At 39.2% G+C, this 24,983-nt stretch overlaps 1 long non-coding RNA gene across 1 annotated transcript; it reads right to left on the bottom strand.

Moving 5' to 3' along the window:
• Nucleotides 1-3,648: 3,648 nt before the first annotated feature.
• LOC138845060 (uncharacterized) lies at nt 3,649-8,742 on the bottom strand. The gene is made up of 2 exons (XR_011381793.2): nt 8,433-8,742; nt 3,649-3,864 (listed from the first exon to the last, which is right to left on the bottom strand). It is a non-coding gene; the product is annotated as an uncharacterized LOC138845060 (long non-coding RNA).
• Between the last annotated feature and the right edge of the window lie 16,241 nt (nt 8,743-24,983).

The raw sequence follows: 24,983 nt of genomic DNA, 5'->3' as shown, positions 1-24,983 counted from the left end.
CTTTTTAAGAGAAAATGAATACCATTTGTGATTTTCAAAAGAATGTGTGTGTATGGAGGAGTGGCAAGGATAATTTGTTTTTGAGTTTATAAAATAATCTTTGTAATCACTTTCAATCCAGTATTAATAATGGCACATGTCCCAAGTGCCTTCCTCATAAACAGAGAGAAATCTGAGCTCTGCTGTGATGAGTTGCTTAGGCTGGTTGATGGCTGTTGACTACCCCTGGCGCCCTTGGCCTTCCTTTGGCTTTTTGTGCTATTCCATCTTCTACTCCTGTTTTATCTTCTCTTTCCTTTTGCTTCTCACAAATCTTCTGCATATTCTTGAAATCACTAAGTCATATCCACAAGTTCCCCGAAATGATTTATTTTCCTGTTTGCTAGCTTTGAGAAGTAATTAAATGCAGTATCAAATAAAAAAGTGAAACTCTATCTTCTTGCTCATTGCAGTTGTATGACTGCCATACTAGAAGTCAAGTGATAGTGTTATGGATTTCCAATGACAAGAAGCCAGAACTAACACTGGACTGATAAATGGATTGGAGAAACCAAAACTGTGTCCTTCAGTTGTTCTGTATGAATTTTAGGAAAAATTTTGCATAGTCCTCAAACTTTGATTAAAATACAACTTTACCATAATCAAAGATTTTCGACAGCAAGTACAGAAGACACCTTGGCAGGGCTTCATTTTCAGAACACACACCTTCACCTTTCTTTAAATTGACAATTCTGTTTCTTGTGACGAGGAATGATTTGCTCAAGAGAGGAAAACATGGGGTAAGTTTTTAATCACGCTACTTCCTCAACCCCTTCCTTGATGCATGAAACACTTAGAAAAAGGTAAGATAAGTAAAGCCTTTTCTTGCACATTTAGATACCATTGACAAATAAATATTATTTTGTGAAGTTGCCTTATTATCTTGAATTCACATAGGGGCATCAATTCACCGTCCAAGAGAAGGCAAAACTTAGAGGCAATAGATCCCATAGAGTGTGCTGTGTATGTGGATAACTTTTCTCTGAGTCCAGCACTGTGATGGTTTGGAGACATACATTCATAATGAAATGATGACTTTTGTCGTCCTCATTTTCGCATCTTGAAAGGATACCTTGAAATAAGACCTAAGAGGCTCAAAGCAATTTATCCCCACTGAAGAATACTTCAGTACACCCATCTTACAGTAGCACCCAGCAGCAAATCTAAATTTATTGATACAGAATTTGGTCAAAGTAGATCACGTTAATGCAACTACATTGCTAAATGTGTATATTAGCAACTGTATGTTGCAATATATTCACTTCATGAACAAAATTATTGAATGGTAATCATATTTCTTTAACAATAGGAAAAAAACTGCCATCTAAACTAAAGATCTAATTTTTAATTTTGTCTTGCAGTAAATTCCCATTTTTTAACACAAGTGTTAGTTGCCTTCAGAGAAAGAGGACCCAAAATATTGCAGTACCCAAATACTTGCTCAGCATTCCCAAATGCATGGATCAGGAGAGGAGATGGATATGAGGCAGGGGAGAAATACTGATTCATTATTTGGATTCTTGGGAGTCCCTGGGTGTTTATTTGTTGTGAGGATCCAGAAAACAAATCTATTCTGTACTTTATCCTTCCTGGCAGATTTTAAAAAAAGATTTATTTTTATTTATTTGAAAGAGTTACAGAGAGAGGGAGAAAGAGAGAGAGAGAGAGAGACAGGAAGGTTTTCCATCGGCTGGTTCACTCCCCAAATGGCCACAATGGCCAGAGCTTGGCTGATCTGAAGCCAGGAGCCAGGATCTTCCTCCAGGTCTCTCACACGGGTACAAGAGCTCTAGGGTTTGGGCCATCTTCTACTGCTTTCCCAGTCCTCAGTGGAGAGCTGCATTGGAAGTGGAGTAGCTGGGACTCAAAACTGGTGCCCATATGGGACGCCAGCACTGCAGGCTGAGGCTTTAGCCCACTAAGCTGCAGCGCTGGACCCCTGGCAGATTTTTAAAAGCTGAAGTTTCCCTGCTCACTGTACATGTCCTTTTTAAAAATTTATTTGACAGGTAGAGTTATAAACAGTGAGAGAGAGACAGAGAGAAAGGTCTTCCTTCCATTGGTTCATTACCCAAATGGCTGCACCGATCCAAAGCCAGGAGCCAGGTGTTCTTCCTGGTCTCCCATGCGGGTGCAGAGGCCTAAGCACTTGGGCCATCCTCCACTGCACTCCCGGGCCACAGCAGAGAGCTGGACTGGAAGAGGAGCAACTGGGACTAGAACCCAGTGCCTATATGGGATGCTGGTGCCACAGGAGGAGGATTAACCAAGTGAGCCACAGTGCTGGCCCCTGTACATGTCCTTTTAGCATGTTTTCGGATTTTCAAAGAAAAGAGCGTTTATTTTCAATTAGTAAACTACCTTGCAGTTGCCCTTTGTTCATAACCACATGAATGCTTCTGTGTGTGTTTACACATTAAATTCTTTCTGTTAGCTTCTCAAGGATGTCCCTTGTTAGGTTTTCCATTTTACTTTCTCCTCTGACACTGAGGTTATGTCTGCTTACTCGCATGTCTGGAGAGAGATGCTTACACAGCTGTAAGCATACTATGTGTCATGCTCATTCACAAACTGAGAAATGTATTTTATTTCCTCAATGCCTTGAGATTTTCGCTATTGATGCTTGTTAATTACAGAACTTGTTTTTGATAGTCTAAGTGACTACTTCCCTATAAATTAGACTTGTGTTTTGAAAAGAACTATTCTCCTATTTTGGTGAAATGAATTATTACTTTTATAACAATTGGACCTCTGGCTAATTCTGTGGTTGTGTCTATGTGTGTTTGGAGCTCCAGGACAGCATAGGCATGGAATGCCTTGTAAATTCTGTAAGGGCAGCGTTGGCTTTCTCATCCTTTTATTTTCATAGTTGAAAACTGAGTCAGGAAAATAACAAGCTGTGAGACTGATACACAGATATAAGTGTAGACAAAGAGTTGATGTAGAGAATCATTTAAGCTGAGATGCAATCATCTAAAGAAAAGGGGTGTAATTCTCAACATTTCTTCTTCTGGTTCCTTTGGGTCTTTCTCATCTACTTTGGAGCAATAGGTGAAGATACAGCTTTCTTTCTTTTCTATTATCCTGGGGAAAACTATTAAAGAACTAAACTAATATAAAACATGTACAAAAATTCATTTGAATGCTTATAAAAAGTCACTAAGACACTAATTCTAAAAAACTCTGTCAATATGAAATAGTAGATGTCATTTGTTTGTTAAATATTGAATATTGAAAATTAACTGCAAAACTTGTTTTCAAACTATACTTTAAATGCTGTGTGTGTGTGTACAAACTATTGAAATCTTTGCTTGGCATAGAGTTGGTCCTCTGTATTTAAAGTTAAACTAAAAATGACCCATAATGAAGAATGGGATGGAAGATGGAGTAGGAGGTAGAACAGGAGTCGGGGTGGGAGGTGGGTAGTGGGGGCGGGAGGGGGGGTATGAGGGAAAGAACCACTATATTCCTAAAGTTGTACCTATGAAAAATGCAGTCATTAAATAAAAGCTTTAAAACATATGAACATCTATCTATCTTTTTTTATCATTATCTATTCTAGCTAGCTTACTAATCACAAGCAATGTGTACATTGCCTCAACACTTTAATAACTTTTTAAACATAAGATTTATTTATTTAAAAGGCAGAGTTACATAGAGAGAGAGGCAAGAAGAGACAGAGAGATCTTCTAGCTGCTGGTTCACTTCCCAGATAGCTGCAATGGTTGGAGCTGGGCTGGTCTGAAGTCAGGAGCCAGGAGCTTCTTCTGGGTCTCCCATGTCGGTGCAGGGGTCCAAGCACTTTGGATATCTTCTGCTATTTTCCTAGACACATTAGCAGGGAGCTTAATCAGAAGTGGAGCACCTGGGACACGAACTGGGGCCAAATATGGGACATAGGCACTTCAGGTGGTGGCTTTACCCACTACGCTACATCAATGGCCTATTAATGACTTTCTAATATTCTGATATATGACTATTACAATTAAATCAATCAATCTTCTATTGTTGGACTTGTTCCTAGTACTGATAACACTTTTAATAGTTGTTTAAAACATTTGGAGAAATGCCAGACAGCACAAGCAGGGATAGAGTTCCTATTCAGAGACTCAAACTATTTATAATTTGAATTGATGCATTATCCACTAGAAAATTAAAAAAAAATATATAATTCAAATAAAAATTTGAAACATGAAAATGCTTTTAAAAGGTAGATTTGTTGTGTATAAATCAGAGCTTTTAGATTAGCTATTTTATCTATTACCTAGGTATTTAAGTACTTCTATAAAAATATAATTATAAAATATCTAAACTATATAAGAAGTACAAAAAAATTAAGTATGGTGCACAATGTGGCTGGTGCTGTGGAGTAGTTGATTGAGCTTCTGCCTGTGGCACTGGCATCCCATACAGGCACCCATTTGAGTTCCAGCTGCTCTACTTCCAATACAGCTCCCTGCTGGTGGCCCGGGAAAGCAGTGGAAGGTGGCTTGAGTACTTGGGCTTCTGCACACACTTAGAGACTGGGAGGAAGCTCCTGATTTCTGGTTTCAGATCGTCCCAGCTCGTTGTGGCCATCTTGGGAGTGAACCAGCGGATGGAATATCTCTCTCTCTCTCTCTCTCTGTGTGTGTGTCTGTCCATAACTCTATATCTCAAATAAATAAATAAACCTTTAAGAAAGAAACTATGGTGTTAAGCTACACAGTAAATATTTAGGAAAATAAACTAGAAATTACAGCCTTTGTGCCTATGTCTATAGTCAGAGATTCAGAAATCTGCTCTGAGGTTCTTAGATTAATTATTGCCACTGAAATTCATTTTGATGTCTAGTGATACATTTTTTTCCTCCAATGGTTTATTTTCATTCATTTGAAAGAGTTACAGAAAGATGCAGAGCCAGGGAGTTCTTGCATTCTGCTGGTTCAACCGAAACAGTCAGAGCTGATCTGATCTGAAGTCGGGAGCTAGGAGCTTCTACCAGGTCTCTCACACAGTTGCAGGGGCCCAAGGAGTTGGGATATCTTTTACTGCTTTCTCAGGCCATAGCAGAGAGTTAGATCAGAAGAGGAGCAGCAGGGACTTGAACTGGCACTCATATGGGATGCTGGCACCGCATGCTGGGGCTTTAACCCACTGCGCCACAGGGCTGGCCCCGAAACATTTTTAAATGTTCTTTATTTGATGTCTTTCAGATTTCAAATGATTTTTCATAAGCTTCATAGTATCTATAACAATACAAAATGAAGGTGTAAGGGTAAAACCACCATACACGATTGGAAAGATTATGCACTGCACTAGGGGACCATAACTCATTTGGGTTCTAGTAATATCACAGTGAGTGAAGATGTTTATGTCTATTATAATGCTTTCCTATCAGAGGGCAGTATGTTGTTACAATAGTGTCTTTTTTAAAAAAGAGATTTATTTTATATTTGAAAGAGTTACAGAGAGAGGTAGAGACAGAGAGAGGGGACTTCCATCCTCTGGTTCACTCCCCAGTTGGCCGCAAGGGCCAGAGTTGTGCTAATCCGAAGCCAGGAGCCAGGAGCTTCCTCTGGGTCTCCCATGTGGGTGCAGGGGCCCAAGGACCTGGGCCATCTTTTACTGCTCTCCCAGGCCATAGCATTGAGCTGGATCAGAAGAGGAGCAGCTGGGACTAAAACCTGCGCCCATATGGGATGCCGGTGCTTAAGGCCAGGGCTTTAACCTGCTGCAAACAGCACTGGCCCCCACAAAAGTGTCTTTAATAAAGGGCATCTTTCTCCAAACGGCAGCAGCATCTTTCAGTATTCCTCAAACCCATTTCCCCTTATTCCTTTGTTGGTTAGTTCAGTCAAAATCTTTTAGAAATCCTCTAAGCCAACTGATGTTTTTTATAAATGCATTGCATCTCTTATACAATTTATGGTGAGAAAGTTGAAAAACAAAATGGGATTTAATAGCTACCAATAATATGTATTTCATATAAGCACATATATGAAGTAAATAGAATTTTTGTCATATAATGCAGTTGAATGCTTCTGTAATTTTTGTTCATGTTCATGGCAGAGAGAGGCATTTCCACTTTCTCCCTTTTTCTGTTTATTTATTTGAAAGGCAGATTTACAGAAAGAGAGAGAGAGAGAGAGAGAGAGAGAGAGAGAGATCTTCCATCTGCTGGTTCACTCCCCAGTTAGTTGCAACAGCCAGGGCTGAGACAGGCTGAAGCCAGAAGCCAGGAACTCCATTCGGGTCTCCGATGTGTCTGGCAGGGGCCCAAGCACTTGTATTATCTTTTGCTGCCTTCCCTGGTTTATTAATAGGGAGCTGGATCAGGAGGGGATCAGCCAGGATTCAAACCAGTGCCCATATGGCATGCCAGCATTGCAGGTGGTGTTTAAGGCAGTGAGCCACAATTCCAGACCCAGAATTTCTACTTTCTAAAATATTTTTTAATTCTCAAAGATTAAATTTCATTTTAAAATTGTTGTATTGTGTGTTATTTTATAATGTTCTTTGAAGATTTTTAATCTATTTGCTCATATGTGCAATGACTATTTGACTACATTAGTTATCTATGACTATGGGGCTTCACAACATTTAGAAGATTGTCCCATAATCCTCATATCTGATCTTTGTAATTACAACATTGTGAGGCTGGAAGCGTCAATTATCCACTTTTTGTGTTGAGGAAGCATTGACTTAGAGAGGACAAGCATCTTGTTCAAGGTCCTCTGGTCATAAAGATGTAAAGTCAGGGTGGGCACTCACCCAGTGAGTGGTGTTTATGGGGTGCCACAGTGCTCTAGAGGGTGGAAATAATCAAAGCCACCATTTCTGACTGCCCAAGTTAAATGGGAGTTTGCTTTGCTTTTGATACTACCGAAGACATTAGTGTATCCCATGGGATCAATGTTCTCTTCTTTGTTAGAATGGTCCTTAGTACATTTTCTGGAAACATATTTGGACTCTCTTCCTCCTATTTTCTCAAATGCTGTTGGGAACACATTTGTTCCCACTTTCTGCTCCATCTCCTTCTTAAACACACACACACACACACACACAGAGGCACATTCACACACATACACACAAAGGCTGAATTAGTCTGCCTTTGATTTTAGTGATTGAAATTCGCAGTCATAGAATAGTAGTCTACTAATTAGTACTAATAAGAAAACTCTGTCCTGAAGGTATTTCTGTTGTGCTTCTCTGTTGTAGTCTATGCCAATTTTATATTATAGAGCTTTACAGATATGAACCCTTTACAGTTTGCAAAAAAAATTCCCTTCATTAACAACTAAAAACAATTTATTGTTGTTGGATTGGGTAGACACAAATTTAATTAAAGAAGTCACATGATTTTAGCTTTCTGGGAGTGGCTAAGGGGCCACACAATGTGGAGCCAAACCATTTTTATAAAGTATAGTGAAACTCTTTCAGCTCAAAGTGGTTCACTAACTTCTCAACACTACTGACAAAAAGCACAAAGCCTTCTTCCTTTTAAATTAAATAGTGAATGGATGGATCTTTCTGTCAAGAGCCAATGGGGTAGGCAACTGTATTTATTTACAAGTTAGCATTATAGGGTAAAGAATGATTAACAACTGGTCAGAGCAAATGCAGCAGACTGTGGCAGTCTGCAAGGATTAACAAATTAATTTGTTATTTCCATCCGATACAGTTTTATTCTTTGCCTTGGAAATATGGGGATTATTTCAGCCCTTAAAAGTTGCAGAGCAGGGCTGTTCATTCAGCTTTCTGAATGGCTGCATAGAACAATCAGATTGTGTAACAACTGGGACACGTCAGTGCCTTCGTCAGGGGATAATGTCAGCTATAGAAAGCTCTTTTCATCTTTTAGCAAGGCCCATTATTCCCATGCATCTCTCTCCTATGCTTTATGAAAAGGTTTGTACAGTAAATAATGACTGACTATGTAGTAGTTCTTTCTTCTTTTGCCAAGCTCTTTTTAGCTTTGGCAGCAATTTTGTTTTCCCTGTCATCATCTAATGTCTATTTATTTTACATTGCTACAAAGCCAGTGAAATTCCCTTATAAATTCCAGGTCATGAAGATGAAGCAGCAACTCGATTCCTTTTATTAAATGTCTCCAGTGTCCTCTGCTTTTTCTAATTAGGTTCAAAGTGGTCAGTGGTTTGAAGAGCCTCTGGGTAAGAAATCAAATCTGTTTGAACAATGCATTCCGAAAGGCTGTGCCTATGAGATCCTTAGATTTAATTAGGAGACAGGTATCGAAACTCAGATACTCTCTGGATGCATTCAGGGTCCTCACCACAAGGTCCTGCTTCTACTGAGGCAATTTGACCAGATTCTCCCCCTCCTTTTGACTCTCCCTCCCACACAAACATACAATAGGCATTAGGTATTCAGAGCCTGGGGCTATTACTCACCACTGGTTCTGCAGAGCTGCAGTTTTCTTTGTCAGCACCGCCACAGCATGAAGGTGAGAACAAGAAGCTCTGAAACTGAAGGGAAAAAGATAAAAGGAAAAGTATGCAGAGGAAAAGGGAGTCTCTTTAACTGCTCTGTCAACTCAATTTCTCTCTCTCCTCAGCTGCAGGCGTGTTCTGAAGATGGATGGGCATAGGTACAACTAGTACAAGAGAGCAGCTGTGGTTTCCATCTGGGTACCATTTAGTAGCAGATAGATTTTTCAGGCCAAAGTCTACTCCAATTGTTGTGGTTAAAGAGGGAAAGTGAGAGGTCTGCTGTATTTGCTTCCACCTCAGATACTATTGTTCCAAACCATTGCTTTGCCAGGGTTGGCTCATTATCAAAGACAAGGAAATTATTTGATTGTGGGGTGAGTTGGGTGGGGAAGTAAGCTGATGAGAGCTGGTGGAGCTCAGAAACAAAGCATCTCATGGAACACATTACCATAGATTTACCCAACACATACTTCTCATATTGTAGGTCATTCCTCTCCTTCCAAACCAGGGGACAGGCAGGAAAGAGGGTGCTCTTTTGAGGAATGATGTCAACATTTCTGTTTGCATGGTGCTAAAGCAACTGGTTGAAAAGGTGAAAAAGTTAATACTTTTAATCATGCTCAGTCTTAAAAAAATTTACTCATTTATTTACTTATTTATCTCCACGTCAGTTCAAAGTTAAAGATGCAGTGACAGAGAGAGAAAGAGAGTGAGAGAGAGAGCTGCTACCAACTGATTCATTCCCTAAATGTCCACACCAAGCATAGCTGGGCCACACTACAGCCAGCATCCCAGAAGTCAAACCCAATCTGCCACATAGGTCACAAGAACCCAAGTACTTAAGCCATCACTTCTGCCTACTAGGTTACACATGAGCAGGAAGCTGGAATCTGACACAGAGCTTGGACTTGAATCTAGGAACTCTGATAGGGGATGTGGGCATCTCAAGTGGTGTCTTACCAGATGCAGAAAATGCCTTCCAATAAAGCTCATTTTTGTGCTAAAGAAAGCTGTTTCCCCTTTTCCTCCATAGCAGAGTTGACAAGAGTCTGCAATGATACCATGGCAACCATCTCAGACAACAGGGTTCTTCCAGAAGACAGGTTTTAAAATTTTGTATATCTGGCCGGCACTGCAGCTCACTTGGCTAATCCTCCGCCTGCGGCGCCGGCACTCCGGGTTCTAGTCCCAGTTGGGGCGACGGTTCTGTTCCAGTTGCTCCTCTTTCAGTTCAGCTCTCTGCTGTGGCCTGGGAAGGCAGTGGAGGATGGCCCAAGTGCTTGGGCCCTGCACCCGCATGGGAGACCAGGAGGAAGCACCTGGCTCCTGGCTTAGGATTGCAGCGCGCTGGCCATGGCAGCCATTTGGGGGGTGAACCAATGGAAAAAGGAAGACCTTTCTCTCTCTCTCTCTCTCTCTCTCTCTCACTGTCTAACTCTGCCTATCAAAAAAATATTGTATATCTGACAATATTTTAAGTAGGCTATTTGATGGAAATCTTTTGAAAAATCCATTTTGCTAATTTTTAAAAATTGAACATTACTGCTTTTTAACTAGCTATATCCATGTGGCATGGGCATTGATCGATCTCTATTACTATTTTGGAGTGAATTTGCTCAGTACTTTGTTGTTCTATAATTCATCAATTCATATGGCAGAGGCATATATACCATTTGTAGTGGGGGAAAATAATTTGTGGCTTATAGTTGGTGATTTTTCATATAGTGAAAATGTATTTTTTTCTCATCGAAAAAGCAGTAATGATGTGCTCAAGGGCCAGATTCTTTATATTATTCAGATTTGAGACTTGAGGTGTTTCACAAGCACTCACAAGAATTAGCAAATCTGATCGGGGGAGATTACAATATCTTTTCTGGCAAACCAACCTCTTGTCCTTGCCAACATGGACATTTTTCAAAGTTGGTCCAGATTCTTCAGTTTCCTTAATGTACTCAGGGTCAGTGTTTCTATCCCCAAGAGGATACCATTTCTGAGAGCCATGATCAAGGTTGATTTTATTTTGTCCCTTAATTTATTTTTCTTTACCTTAGAAAAATTAAAAATTGTTGACACATATCATGAAAGTACTCGTATATTTGATTCCAGCCTTGAGTTTTGAAGGAAGAATTCCTGGGGATGGGGAGGGTGTGCTGATGGGATAAGGTTAAGGGGTAGCAGATACATAAATAGACCACCTGGCAGTCATATATGTAATTTTACTTTTTAAAATAACTACCTAGAAATAAGTGAAAAGAAACTGGTGTAATTAATTTCAGCCATATAGTCTATATCTAATGTATCTAGAATAATATCATGTAATTGATATACATTTATTAAAAGGATATTTTTCTTCCCCATTGTGACATATCTTCAAAATCTAGTGTATTTTGTGTTTATAGTGCATCTCATTTTGAACTACACATATTTCTTTTTAAAAAATTATTAGGTAAAGAGAACAGATTTTTTTTTTTTGCATTCCATAGGTACAGTTCTCAGAAAACAGCCACATTTCTTTCACTTCCCTGTTCCTCAAAATTCCTCTCCCTCCCTCCTCTCCCTTCATCAATTTTTGGAAGGCTATAATTTTATTTTATTTCTTTTTTTCTTTTTTATTTAGTAAATATAAATTTCCAAAGTACAGTTTATGGATTACAATGGCTCCCCCCCCCCATAATTTCCCTCCCACTTGCAGCCCTCCCATCTCTTCTCCCTCTCCCATTCCATTCACATCAAGATTCATTTTCAATTATCTTTATATACAGAAGATCAATTTAGTATGTATTAAGTAAAGATTTCATCATTTTGCACCCACACAGAAACACAAAGTGTAAAATATTATTTCAGTACTAGTTATAGCATTATTTCACATTGGACAACACATTAAACACAGATCCCACATGAGAAGTAAGTACGCAGTGACTCCTGTTGTTGACTTAACAATTTGACACTCTTGTTTATGGCGTCAGAAATCTCCCTAGGCTCTAGTCATGAGTTGCCAAGGCTATGGAAGCCTTTTGTGTTCACCAACTCCAATCTTAATTTAGACAAGGTCATAGTCAAAGTGGAAGTTCTCTCCTCCCTTCAGAGAAAGGTACCTCCTTCTTTGATGGCCCCATTCTTTCCACTGGGAACTCACTCGCAGAAATCTTTCATTTAGGTCTTCCTTTTTTTTTTTTCCAGAGCATCTTGGCTTTCCATGCCTAAAATACTCTCATGGGCTCCTCAGCCATATCCGAATCCCTTAAGGGCTGATTCTGAGGCCAGAGTGCTATTTAGAACATCTGCCATTCTATGAGTCTGCTGTGTATCCTGCTTCCCGTGATGTATCATTCTCTCCCTTTTGCAAATCTATAATTTTAGTCCACACTATATTCACAGACTTAATTCACCACTAATCATATATTTCAATAAGTAAAAGTAGGAAGACAGCAGTTCCACAGGAGCCTAAGCAAGGGCTAAAAATGACAATTGTATCAAATGACCATTTCATGCCTATATATTTTTTGGTGTTCTATATTAACTTCCACATATCAGAGAAATCATATGATATTTATTTTTTTGATAATGGTTTATTTCACTAAGTGTAATGGTTTCTAGTTGCATCCATTTTGAAGCATTAGACAGGAGAACTTCATTTTTTTAAAAAGATTTATTTATTTATTTTTGACAGGTAGAGTGGACAGTGAGAGAGAGAGACAGAGAAAAAGGTCTTCCTTTGCCATTGGTTCACCCTCCAATGGCCGCCGCAGCCAGCGCACTGCGCTGATCCAATGGCAGGAGCCAGGTCCTTCTCCCGGTCTCCCATGGGGTGCAGGGCCCAAGCATTTGGGCCATCCTCCACTGCCTTCTCGGGCCACAGCAGAGAGCTGGACTGGAAGAGGAGCATCCAGGACAGAACTGGCGCCCCAACCGGGACTAGAACCCAGGGTGCCAGCACCACAGGCAGAGGATTAGCCAAGTGAGCTGTGGCACCGGCCTCCTCTTCACTTTGATAACTGTTCCTTTACAGTACAGAAGCTTCTTAATTTGATATAATCCCATTTTCTGTGTTTTCAACTAGACATAGTTCAAGAGCTTAGCTCTGTGAGGCTGATGATTGGACAGTATCCATCTGGAATAAATTGATAAAGAGGTAAATAATTTTTATTGAGCATTTTCTATATGTAAGGAATTATGGGAGAAATTAATAATCATTATAGTTAGCTTTCATAACAACCCTGTGGGGTAACTATTATTTTATTTTTATAGAAGAATGAGGTTATCATTAAAATTTATTCTCCAAACTGTGGTGCTTTTAGAGTGATATGCCAGCTTTTATTAATTAGCAAAGGACAACTGGTATATCCTTGGGCTGTCTGAGGAAAACTGGAAATAATGGTTACCTTGGATGGGAAAACAAGCTAGAGTAAGTTAACTAATTAGTTCAAGATCACAAAGCTAATAAATAGCAGCGTGATCTAAGACTTAAAGTCAGATCTGTGGGCTTAAAAGCTCATGCTTGAAATGTGTTCCAATAGACCTATTAGAATACTCCCTTGATAGTTTGGTTAACCATTCAAACTTGGAAGTGTTGGTTTCAAAATCTGTTGGCACCGTGGTTTCACATCAAGCAAAAATACCTCTAAGCCAACCTCTGTTCTTAGAAAGGCCCTTAAGGGTGCAGAGCATACACAGAGTTTGACTACCTACCTGCCATTTTTAGCAGTGGTGGAAGCCAGTTTAGATTCCCTAGTTATGTTTGCTTGGTTTCAAGTGGCAGGTTGAGGGGAGGGGACCTCCAGCAATATTCCATGAATGGTTTGGTTGACCATGTTGCTTTCTCTGTTGGGAAACATATCATTGGAATCTATTTAAAGACAAATAAGAGGGCCAGAAGTGGATAGAGGAAATGAAAATATTGTGCCCTACTCTGAGAAAACCATTCCATTATTCACAACCCTTGTAACACCAAATGTGTGGTTTTTATCCATACCAAGTAATTCTTCAATTCTCTGGGCACCAACCAGGTATAATTCAACACCATCCCATTCTATGCCATTCAATTCCATTCCATCCCACAAGTTAGGAACTCAGTCACACAGGACTGCTCCTCTTTTTAGGTGCCAATCACAAGTTTGGGTCACTTGTGCTTCTGACTGGGAGTAAACTAGGGGTTTCCACGAAGCCTTCCTTGAGTTTAATGGTTTGTTAGCATGGCTCACAAAACTCAGAAAAATGTTTCTTGCATATAGCAGTTTATTAACATTATAAAGGATATAAATAAACAACCAGATGAAGAGGGAGCATAGACTGAGGTTTGTAACTAATGAACACTCCAATCACTCAGGAAATTCTAAGTGTTTTAGGAGCTCAGCAACAGAAGTTGAGGGCAAAACCCAGATATATCTCTTAATATATCATTCTATTTTCTCTAGCATTAGGTTCCTAGAAAATAGAATTTTCTTTGCCTCCAATATGAAACAAGTAGGTTCTTTGGCCCCCAATCAGTGTTTCTCTATTTGCTTGATTGTTCTGAGATGATTTCTTTCACAGAAATACATTAGTGACCACTTTTAATTGCAGTCAAAGCTAATGATGGCTACAGAAAATCAATATACAGTAGGAAAAAGATTCCAGAATACTTGTGATAGCCAGCATTTATTGAGTGCTTACTATGGGCCACACACCATTTTAATTGCTTTATATCTATGGATACATCTAATCCTAATAACTAGTGTGTGGACAGGAATCATAAATATGTCTGTTTCATAGATAATGATGTAGGTTTAGAGAGGTTATATAAGTTGTCCAGTATTACACTGCTGGTTAGTGCGTAAGCTAAATCCCAGGGCTGGCTAATTGCAACGCACTCACACTACATTGTATAAAAAGAAAATCTACCTTCATTGCCAAAGGCATTATTTAGAAATACTGTACTGTTGTACTATGAAATCTCTGTTGTCCTGAAATATCCTGAAGAATATTATTACCAAATTGAATAAGAAAGGTGAGTTTTGGGGTTGCAGTTTTGTTTCCTGTAATGGAACAAGTTCCTTGGAATATGTTTATGTCAACATTTTTATCATTGGTAAGTACATTTGTGCCTAGTGGGTCCAATAGAGCTTGACTGATGATGTAGTATGGCAACTTAAATTAGGATAAAATATTACTGTACTGTCTTCCTATATCCAATTCTCAATTATGCCTATATTTAAAAATTTTATAGGTTGATGGGCAGATGGGCAGTGCTATTTTTTTTCTCATTTACATTCTTCTGGTCAATAGTATACATTATCTAAATTGCACGACTATATGTTTACCATGAAACTCAATAAAACCATTAAAATTAGCCAAACATTAAAAAAATAAAAGCACTCTTTGAACTGGTTTTCAGGATGCAGAGAGTGTCCAGACAAAGCTGAATACCTGAGTGGCTTTCTTTTTCTTGTTCTGGAGTAGCACATCATAAGGCCCTCTGAAGCACCAAGGAGAGATCTGAGCAGAATGGTATAAACTAAGTTTATTGTTTATATTGGATATATTTCAGAACAGCCTATGACTTTCACATGAGTAGTTTGGTATCAAGTTTTATATTCTAATTGGCACTTAAAAAATTGGTCTTTCCCTAAAGCTGAGACAGCCAAGATCCTATCTGTTCTTTGTGTTAATTGTTGATAATGAGCATAAGACCCACAATGCCAAACACTGACCAAACTCACAGATTGTCCCCAGATAGAGCAGGGCTGGGTCTTCATTAGACTGGAAAAGTAGATTAGATTCACTGACAAGCAGCAGCTGGCAGGGCGTTTCCAAGTTATGCTCAAAGGTGGGTCTGCAAAATGTTATTGCCAAGCACCCCCTGGAAAAGAAATAATCTTCCTCATGTTCAGTCTTTGTAGCAACCCTAGGGCTGAGGAAAAAAAATAAAATAAAAATTGCATTTATAGGCCTGGAAAAAATAGGGGAGGATTATCTCTCTCATAAAACCAACTTCTAAACCTGAAGTTGTATTTCTTCCAGACTAATATTTTAGTTTATCTTTGATCATTATAAATTATTCTTTTTTTTCTTCTTTCTTTTTAAAGTCCTGGTTGAGAAAGTAGTTGGCAGTCTCTTCCATTGGAGCTTAAATGGGCTTATTTATTGAAAAATACTCAAAAGTAAAAATTCTAGAGTGCTTCCCATTACACTCATCTGAACCCACCAAGATCGCTGCGTGGAGCTGTCTGTAGAATTATGGGCAGAGTCGAGTAACCACCTCTGGCTTCAGATTCAACTTTCCATGGTTCTTTGTGCCAAATACATTTGCTTACTCGGATTTTCACTTGAATCATAGCATTTTTTTCTTTTTGGGTGATTTCAAGTTATGCAGAATTTGTTGTCAAATTTTAGGGAGAAGGGGTCTGAGAGAAGGCCATGAGGAGAGGATTGGAGGAGTGGGATGACAGGTGGTCAGACCCTGGAGCTATCTTTCCGTGTCTGGAGAAAGGATATTCACAGTGGAATTACTGGAGATGTCCACTGCCAAAGTCTCCTCTCACAATATGGATACGTATGGGGTGTGACAAAAAAGGGTGATTTCAGCAGGAGAAAGTTACTTCTAGAGTCAGCCTGGATCCTGATGGGTTTTCATAAACATGACAACTCTTTCTGGAGACTAGAACAGTGATAGATAATATCTCTTTTCTCTGCTTTTCCATAGCTTCTCATACCATACCTTTCTGGGATATGGTAGCCTGGATTAGAACTCTAGGGTAAGAAACCTGGCAATGCACTTTAGTGGTAATGGTAACAACACTAATCACTAACATTTAGGGTTTTATGGTTCACAGAGCATTTTCTCATTCATTATCTCATCTGAGATAATGGATATTCTGTCACAAATCTCAGAGAGCCCAGAGAGGGCTTTCATTGCATTCATCCTCAGATCAAAAGAGGGATTTTCCTCCACCCCTTGAGGGTAGTGATGAAGTGAATCTCAAAGGGTTTAGCCTGGCCACCCCAGAGAACACAGGCAGGGAGAGGGAGGAATCAAAGGGAGAACAATGGATTTGATGCCATTATGTGATGGAGCTTGGTTTCTTCCCCATATATTTTTAACTGTACCCTTGGGACTTGTGGAGGTGGTTGGATGATCACATAGCCTTTGAATGCTGTATTGTGTCTGAAACATAAAGCTGCTTCATGAAAAGTTTGTATTGTGAAATGTCAAGTTTCTGGCATGGATAATAATTTGTCAAATGAGGTTATGTAAGCTGAGCTTTCCAGCATGGCCTCCCCTTTTCTCACACTGAAGAAAGCACAAGCCATTTAAAGCTGGGTTGTGCTTAGTTTCCAAAGCTGTGAAAAATCACCCAAAGAAGAAACATTTGGGAAGAGAAATCACACCATCCTAGAAACAATAGCAGGATGTATGGCAATTTCTTATGTTTTTGGACTACCTAAAAGAGGGAAGTAATTGATTGTAAATTGCCAGTGAATCCAGATGGGGAACAGACAGATCATTTATGATCATTTAAAGATAGAGCATCAGCTGTTTAACTGCTTTCTTCTTTCTTGCCATCCCCTTTTCCTTCTCAACCAAAGTATTCTGTCATTTGCTTAATAAGTAAATCTCCCAGGCTAGAGACTGTTTTTCCTTAGTGTCTATGCAAAAATAAACTCATAGTTACTTTCGGTTGCACTGTTCCCAGAGGTGCACAGAGTAGATGAGCTTCCAGTGTTATTCCTTGGGTTAATTCCATCCGTCAAAATGATCTAGGAGCCTTTTAACTGCAATAGGTATTGCTCTTTAATCATGTTAACTTTTTTAAAAGATGTATTTATTTTTATTTGAAAGGGAGAGTGATGGAGTAGGTTGGTGGAGAAACAGAAATCTTCCATCCATTGGTTTACTCCCAAGTACGTACACAAGACAGGGTTTGGCCAGGCCAAAGCCAGCAGCCAAGAATTCCATCTGGGTCTCACACATGGAAGCCAGGACCCCAAGAACAGTACTGTTAACTGCTGCTTTCCCTGGCACACTAGCAGGAAGCTGGATCAGAAGTGGAGGAGCTGAAATTCAGGTTGGAATGTCAAAATGGGATGCCAGCATCCTAAACAGCAGCCTAACACACTGTGCCACAACACCCACCCCTCATGTTAGCTTTCCCTTCATTAACTATTTCTTCAAATCTGATTCTATCTTTGGTTGGACTCTCCCAGGTACCAGCTTGGCTGCTCCTTTTCCTCACGTCTAGATTTACCTGCTGTTACATGCTGCAGGGTTTCCTGTAGTCTCCATTCCCATAATAATCCTTCTGTCTCTGGTGCTGAAGGCAGGTAGCCTTCCTCCCAAATTGAGTCCATCTGCTCTTTTGGGAACTGAAGCTCTGCCATCGCAAGTCTCAGATTTCTGCTTGCCACTGTGTTCCCTCTCGACTAAAATGAGGAACGACAAGGCAAAGAAGGCAGCTGTCAATTTTCAGGTGACAGGCAAAGCATAAAGTTATAATAGAAAACATCTATTTTCTAGTCACAGTTACATGCTTATTGCTTGAATAATTAAAAAAAGGATGAATTGATTAACCATGGAGCTAGGACTATATCATATTTTGGGGGGACAATTTATAAAGAATGAAATTGGACTCAATCTAATAGAGACAGTCAAAAACTAGGCATGGGGACAGATTAAAGACAAAAACCACAACAATGAATACTGAGAAAGGTGACTTTGGGTTAGAGTTAGTGGGTTGGAGTAGGATCAATAACAGTGAAGCAATGCTCCTTAGCAGATGACCGACTTGAGATGTGTTTTGAAAGGAGTTGTGATTTGGCAAACATGAAGTCTCGTGCACGATCTAAAAATCCATTTCACATTCTCAATGCCTTTTACAGGGTGTTCATACTAAAAGTGGTGTGGTATATTTATTTTCAGGCAAAATTCAATTTAAAAGCAAGAATAATTGAAAACATCGTTTTGAATGATGTGGTTCTACAAACAGGAAAAAAAATGTGACAGCCCATCTGAGCTTATGCCATGCACTCCTCCTTTATTTCAAGAGTGACTTGTGAAGACTAAAATTTCTTTTGTTATCTGAGACTCTTCTTAATTCCTTTTAAAAGTATGCATATGGGCTGAACTAAGCCTCCTTTATCTGTAACTCCTGGGCCAATGAACGGGTTTATCAACAAATGCCTCATTCAGTTTTCTAAATGCTTATAATTACCTTGTAGCAATATAAAGATCCACTCATCAAGAAATTGCCTAAAAGGCACTTATTGAATATCTATAGCCCTAGCCATTCAATACATCAGGAGACACAGAACTACTTTGATTGCCCTTATTAGTGAGGACAATTCCCTGCATAATGTTTGCCTCAGTTGATCCAGAACATAAACTGTCTGCTTATATTACAAATTTCCTCCACCTGTTTCCTAACTGGACTTGTAAAGTGCATAAATTTTTACCTAAATTGTATTTCTTCTGTCTGGATGATAGCTGGAGTACTGATGAATTTTCAGTTATCCAGTTCCTCATGCTGGAAAACGTGGATTCAACCATGACCTCCTTCTTTCCCAGATTAAATCTGGACAATTAAATTCTGCTTGTCTCATCTTCTTCCCAGCTCTGAAACTCGTGCCTCCTTCTATCTGTATTGATGTTGTCTTTCTCTTTTCTTAGGTAGATTGCTCCAATTACCTACAACTTGGATTCTTTCCTCTTTCCAATCCATTATCCACACTGCTGCCCAAGTTAACATTCTATAATGGCAATCTCTTTAAAAACTACCAAGGAATATTTATCCTCTTTGTAATAAATATTAAACTCTCCATAAAGCCTACAAAATCCTTCATGATCTGGCCCTTTGTCTCTCAACTCTAATTTTGCCACATACATACCTTGGTGTTCTCTTTTATAAAGCTATATGGCACTCAAGTGCTTGTCCCCTAGGAGGAAAAAGGTTCTGAATGTTCTCAAGGCTCTGGGTTTTTACCCCAACTGTTTCTTTTTTATTTTTTTTTTAACTTTTATTTAGTAAGTATAATTTTCCAAAGTACAGTTATGGACTACAATGCTTCCCCCCAAAAAAACTTCCCTCCCACTCACACCCCTCCCATCTCCCGCACCCTCTCCCATTCCATTCATATCAAGATTCATTTTCAATTATCCTTATATACAGCAGATCAATTTAGTATATATTAAGTAAAGATTTCATCCATTTGCACCCAGACAGAACATAAAGTGTAAAATACTGTTTCAGGACTAGTTATAGCATTAATTCACATTGGACAACACATTAAGGACAGAGATCCCACATGAGGAGTAAGTACACAGTGACCCTGTTGTTGACTTAACAATTTGGCACTCTTGTTTATGGCATCAGTAATCTCCCTAGTTTCTAGTCATGAATTGCCAAGGTTATGGAAGCCTTTTGAATTCACCGACTTTGATCTTTTTCAGACAAGGTCATAGTCAAAGTGGAAGTTCTCTCCTCCCTTCAGAGAAAGCTACCTCCTTCTTTGATGGCCCGTTCTTTCTACTGAAATCTCACTCACAGAGATCTTTCATTTAAGTCCTCTTTTTTTTTTCCAGAGTGTCTTGGATTTCCATGCCTAAAATACTCTCATGGGTTCTTCAGCCAGATCTGAGTGCCTTAAGGGATGATTCTGAGGCCAGAGTGCTGTTTAGGACATCTGCCATTCTATGAGTCTGCTGTGTATCCCACTTCCCATGTTGGATGTTTCTCTCCCTTTTTTATTCTATCAGTTAGTATTAGCAGACACTAGTCTTGTTTATGTGATCCCTTTGACTCTTAGACTTATCAGTGTGATCATTTGTGAACTGAAATTGATTACTTGGACTAGTGAGATGGCATTAGTACATGCAACCTTGATGGGATTGTATTGGAATCCCCTGGCACATTTCTAACTCCACCATTTGTCCGATTGAACATGTCCCAAATTGTACATTTCCTCTCTCTCTTATTCCCACTCATATCCAACAGGGATCATTCTTCAGCTAAATCCGAACACCCAAGAATAATTGTGTGTTAACCACAGAGCTCAACCAATAGTATTAACCAGAACAAAAAAAAATACTGAAAGGGATAAAGTATTAAATTGTACATCAACAGTCAGGACAAGAGCTGATCAAGTCACTGTTTCTCATAGTGTCCATTTCACTTCAACAGGTTTTGTTTTTGGTGCTCGGTTAGTTGTCACCCATCAGAGAGAACATATGATATTTGTCCCTTTGGGACTGGCTTAATTCACTCAGCATGATGTTTTCCAGATTCCTCCATTTTGTTGCAAGTGACCGGATTTCATTGTTTTTGACTGCTGTATAGTATTCTATAGAGTACATGTCCCATAATTTCTTTATCCAGTCTACTGTTGAAGGGCATTTGGGTTGATTCCAGGTCTTAGCTATTGTGAATTGAGCTGCAATAAACATTAATGTGCAGACAGCTTTTTTGTTTGCCAATTTCATTTCCTTTGGGTAAATTCCAAGGAGTGGGATGGCTGGGTTTAACCCAACTGTTTCTTATGAAATGTCTCTTCCTCAGCTTCCTGCTCATCTCATCTGCTTGATTACTGCTAGTTCTCCTTTAGTAATTAATGCATCCTCCTTTGGGACATATTCCTGTACATTCCTATGATATACAGGTACTCCTGCTCCCTGCTCTCTGTAGTAACTCCACAGTCTGCCTATGATTTAGTTATAACATATTTGTACTTCCTGGTCATTGTTCATTTCTTATCTGTGTTTTCCTAGGGACAGGCACTCAGTTGATGCTATATTTTAATTTCCACTGCGGTGTAACAAATTACCACAAACTTAATCTGTTTATTATTTTATCATTTCCCTGAGTTGAGACTCCACATATGGTTTAACTAGATCCTCAGCTTAGGGTCTTACAAGGCTAAAATGAAGGCATTAACTGGATTGTGTTCTCATCTGGACCTCCAGGTTCTCTTTGAAGATCATTCATGTTTGCTGGCAGAATTCAGTTCCTTGTGACTGTTGGAAATGAAGTTGCTTTCTTGTTTGCTGTTGGTTAGGTGTTATTATCAGTGACAAGAGAACATCTTTAGAGACTAACATATGGTCTTCTCACAATATGGCAACTTACTTCTTCAAAGGCAGCAGGAAATGTCTGGCCCGTTATAATGGAATCTTACAGAATGGAACCTAATTAAGGCACTAACTCTCCTATAATATTGACAGGTCCTTTCTACTCTTCAGTGAAGGCAATTATATAGGCCTTATACATCAGAGAACAAGAATCTTACAAGTCATCCTAGAATTCTTTCTGCCACAGGCTTGACATCATCATTCCATTAAAAAGTTGAGACTCCAAGTACCTGCAGGTAATCCAGTCATAGGATGTGCTACTGAAAAGATACCATCCAATCTGTCATTTCAGTTTGGATGATTTTATGCTGAAAGAGGAATCATCATTGTCTTCTATGGGTAGTTTTTGTTCTAGATAATTTTAGCTTATTGGAATTCATGACCTGTGAAGTGGAGGTAAGTGAAAACCATATTAACTTTTTCCATGCCTAGGGTCCTTTCAGATGGAGATCCTTGACAGTACCTAAGTGTCCCAGAAGAGATGAATTTTGGAATGCCAACTTTTCAGGGTTTTCTTGTGCAGACTTTAGCTGAAGAAACACTGATGGTCACTGCAAGGCTAGCCTTTGGAATGGAAATCTTTATTAGATGGTCATTTAAATGTGTTGATCACAAAATGGATTATGTCATTCAATGAGTCTGAATTCACTCCAGAGTCCTCTAACATCTACATTTTCCAGTTCTTTGGTCTTGTGTTCCATATGGAAGGCAGCTAGGCATTTATCCATTTCCTTTGTACTTTCTTTGCTTTTGTAGGTAGAACAAAGTACGTATCTATTGCTTAATTTTCAGTGGATAATTTTTTTTTGACAGGCAGAGTGGACAGTGAGAGAGAGAGACAGAGAGAAAGGTCTTCCCTTGCTGTTGGTTCAAGATTTTTTTTTCTCAGTATAGGTTAATATTTTTTCTGTGGTGTGGTAAAGGGAAAAAGCAGTATCATGGAACTTCAGAGATGCTCACCTGAATTTGGGCTTGGACCTACTCATCTATAAATATGGAGTTGGGTGAGAGCAGCTTCTCTTTCTAGAGTTCAACTAAGCCATTTTTGCTTACAAAATCCAGAGAAGTTATTGTTTAATTTTTTTTTCATTAGGAAGCTCACCAAATGTTTTGGCTCTAATTTCTCTATTTCTTTGAGCCAGCTGGAAAATACCACAAGTTACAAGGAAACATTAACCCACTAAATTACTCACATAAATAGATCTATGCACAAAATATCTCTCAACCCAATTCTTTCTATTTGCCCCTTTATTCTACCTAATAAGGTTTTATTTACTTTCTTAGATGAATTGAGCCTTTTGAATATTTGCATTTGTTGAGACTTCCCTTTAAGTTTATATCCACTATGTTATGCCAAGACATACTGATACTGACAAGCTGCATGTGTGAGCATTCAATATGCATGTTACTGGGGACTCAAATGCATGATACTAGGATCACATTGTTCAACTCTTGGAAATTTGGGATTAGGAGACTTCTGGCCTAGAAAGGGTTATCTTCTTAGGTCTATCTATTAGGAAATAGCTTCTTAATAAAATTAATAATGATAGTTAAAAAGATAATAGCTAGCACATATATTTTAAAATATTTTGTTTATTTGAGTGTTAGAGAAAGAGAGAGAGGTCTTCCATCCACTGGTTCACCCCCAAATGGCCACAATGGCAGGAGCTGGGCCAATCTGAGACCTGAATCCATGAGCTTCTTCTGAGTGTAGGGGCCCAAGCACTTGGATCATCTTTCACTGCTTTCCCAGGCCATAACAGAGAGCTGGATCAGAAGAGAAGCAGCTGAGACATGAACCAGCACCCATATGGGATATCAACACCACAGGTAAAGGCTTAGCCCACTATGCAACAGTGCTGGCCCCTAACACTTATTGATTACTCACCATGATAAGCAATCTGCTCAGCAATTTTCATGAATTATTTCATTTAAACCTCATACCTTTTATGAAGTAGAAATTATCTAATCCCTGCCTAAGGAAATAAACTTTTAAAGCATCCTGGTACAGCTGAAAACCAATACATTATTTTTGATGTGATAATTGTAAACATTTTTTTCTGGCCATTATAGAAGATTTCAGAAGGTTTTGTGAGTTACAAGATCCACTATGAACCATAGATTCCTCTGCAGTTCATTGGGACATACTGATAATGAATCCATTTTTAATTCCTGTGTCAAGTAGTTAGATTTGATCCTTTCTACAACTGTATAATGTTCACTACTTACAAGCAATCCTCAGAGGGGTTTCCATAGTCCCCTATGTGGTGAGTTGGAAAGGTTTCAGAGGTCTCTGGTTCTGCCTTTCTCTGATAAATTCATGCTAGAAATTTCAATAGATGGTTATCCAACTTCAGTTGAAATAACAGAGAGAGTATAGTACTCTATTTCATTATAAAGTCATTGACTTAAAGTAAGCTTTCCTATTCTTTGTAGTCATCATAAATATCTTTATAATTCTTGGCCTGAGCCTTTCTTCTCCTATTATTGAATATTCCATTTCTAAAAATAGACATCATTCCATCTGAGCCCCAATATACTACCCATCTAGTTTCAATTGTGTAACTCCATCCTTACCAATAAGAAAACATCTCAAAGCTTACATTCTCAGTGACAGCCATGTTTATGTGAAGGAGAGCACATTGCATCTAATAAGACCTGGCCTCTTAGAAAAATTAAGACTTAAAAAATGTTTTCACTATTTCATTTTGGCCTTTTGTAGTAAGCTAATAAGGTTGTTTTTAAGCTGAGGGTGGAAACAAAGGGTGAGTGCTGTGTGGAGTTCAAGGATGGAAGGATGGAGTAGGAGCCAAGAGGTGAAGTGTTTGAATCAGAATGGTGTTATATATCTGTTATGTGGCATAGAAGAAGCTCACTGAATTAAAAATAAACTAATTGGCCGGCGCTGTGGCTCAATAGGCTAATCCTCCACCTAGCGGTGCCCATACACCGGGTTCTAGTCCCGGTCGGGGCACCGGATTCTGTCCCGGTTGCCCCTCTTCCAGGCCAGCTCTCTGCTGTGGCCAGGGAGTGCAGTGGAGGATGGCCCAAGTACTTGGGCCCTGCACCCCATGGGAGACCAGGATAAGAACTTGGCTCCTGCCATCGGATCAGTGCGGTGCGCCGGCCACAGCGCGCCAGCTGTGGCGGCCATTGGAGGGTGAACCAATGGCAAAAGGAAGACCTTTCTCTCTGTCTCTCTCTCACTATCCACTCTGCCTGTCGAAAAAAAAAATAAACTAACCAAAAGAAAGAAAATTTCCTAGTTGGGTGACAACAAAAAGATTCGTTCCATAAATAAATGAATAGATAGATAGATAGATAGATAGATAGACAGACAGACAGACAGATGGACCGTCCAACCAACTGACCAACCAACCAACCACTGAGAAGTGCCATCAGCCTCACAACTTCTT

Source organism: Oryctolagus cuniculus, chromosome 13 (assembly GCF_051225735.1).
Source record: "Oryctolagus cuniculus isolate XC-2025 breed Fujian yellow rabbit chromosome 13, ASM5122573v1, whole genome shotgun sequence".
NCBI classification, from domain to species: Eukaryota; Metazoa; Chordata; class Mammalia; order Lagomorpha; family Leporidae; genus Oryctolagus; species Oryctolagus cuniculus.
This window is presented reverse-complemented; position numbering and strand designations above follow the sequence as displayed.